The sequence below is a fragment of the Podarcis filfolensis genome, assembly GCF_964270895.1.
Source record: "Podarcis filfolensis genome assembly, chromosome: 17".
Lineage (NCBI taxonomy): Eukaryota > Metazoa > Chordata > Lepidosauria > Squamata > Lacertidae > Podarcis > Podarcis filfolensis.
This window is the reverse complement of record NC_139621.1, coordinates 10,539,111-10,540,128: the sequence shown is the minus strand read 5'-3', so window position 1 is coordinate 10,540,128 and position 1,018 is coordinate 10,539,111.

Below are 1,018 nucleotides of genomic sequence, written 5' to 3'. Positions count from 1 at the left end.
GCAAATTTTTATTCTGAAAGTGTGGACCAGAGGAAAAAAGTTTGAGAACCACTGACCTGAAGCCGTGTTCTGTCACCTCTGGTTAAGAACCCTTTAACATTAGTCTCTTGTTCACCAGCACAGAAGCTGTGAAAAATCTGAAGTTCTAATGTTTAAGTCCAAACTCTATCACCCACAATCTAGTCTGCGATGCAGTGCATTTGCCGCCTCATTGTCTTCCCAGCCTATTCACCTAGATTCAGAAAGGAAGGGACCATCATGTCAATTCCCAAGCGACTGGCTTAGAATCATAGAATCATAGAGTTGGAAGAGACCACAAGGGCCATCGAGTCCAACCCCCTGCCAAGCAGGAAACACCATCAGAGCACTCCTGACATATGGTTGTCAAGCCTGCCCTGTCAAGGCTTGCCTGCCTTGGAGAACTTTCAAGGACAAAGAAGTGCATTCAGGAAGATGGGCGAAGTCTATGAGGAGGAGGAGATCTTGAGGCTCCTCTTAATGGTATTTCTGATTACAAGGAGTCGATCCCATTAGGAACCTAACAAGGGGCAGGATTCAATTAGGCTTCTGCACTAGCATGTCCCACGCTATTCCCAAACTGGCACCATGGGTGGGAGAGAATGTTCACCTTAGTGCTAGGCTGAAAACAACTTGGTGTAAACACTTCTTCATTGCAGGCTTCAGCTGCGGCCTATGAACCACCCTAATATGGAGGCAAGTAGCCAAAGAGCGTTTTTCTTTCACAGGTAATATAGCCGATAATTTGCTTTGAAGGTACCTCGAGTTTGGTCATGGTCTGAACTCTACAGGCTGGGAGTTGGAGGGGCAGGGGGAGTGGCTGTTGTGCTTGTACCAGGGGCGTAGGAAGGGGGGACGGTCTGCCCCAAGTGTCATCCCGGGGGGGTGGGGGGGTGACAAAATCCCCCCGGGCGGATTGCTGCCACACCGATTCGCCCCCATGGGTGGCTTGCCCCAACCCTGGGTGCCCGAGCAGCTAGCTCCGCCACTGGCTTGTACC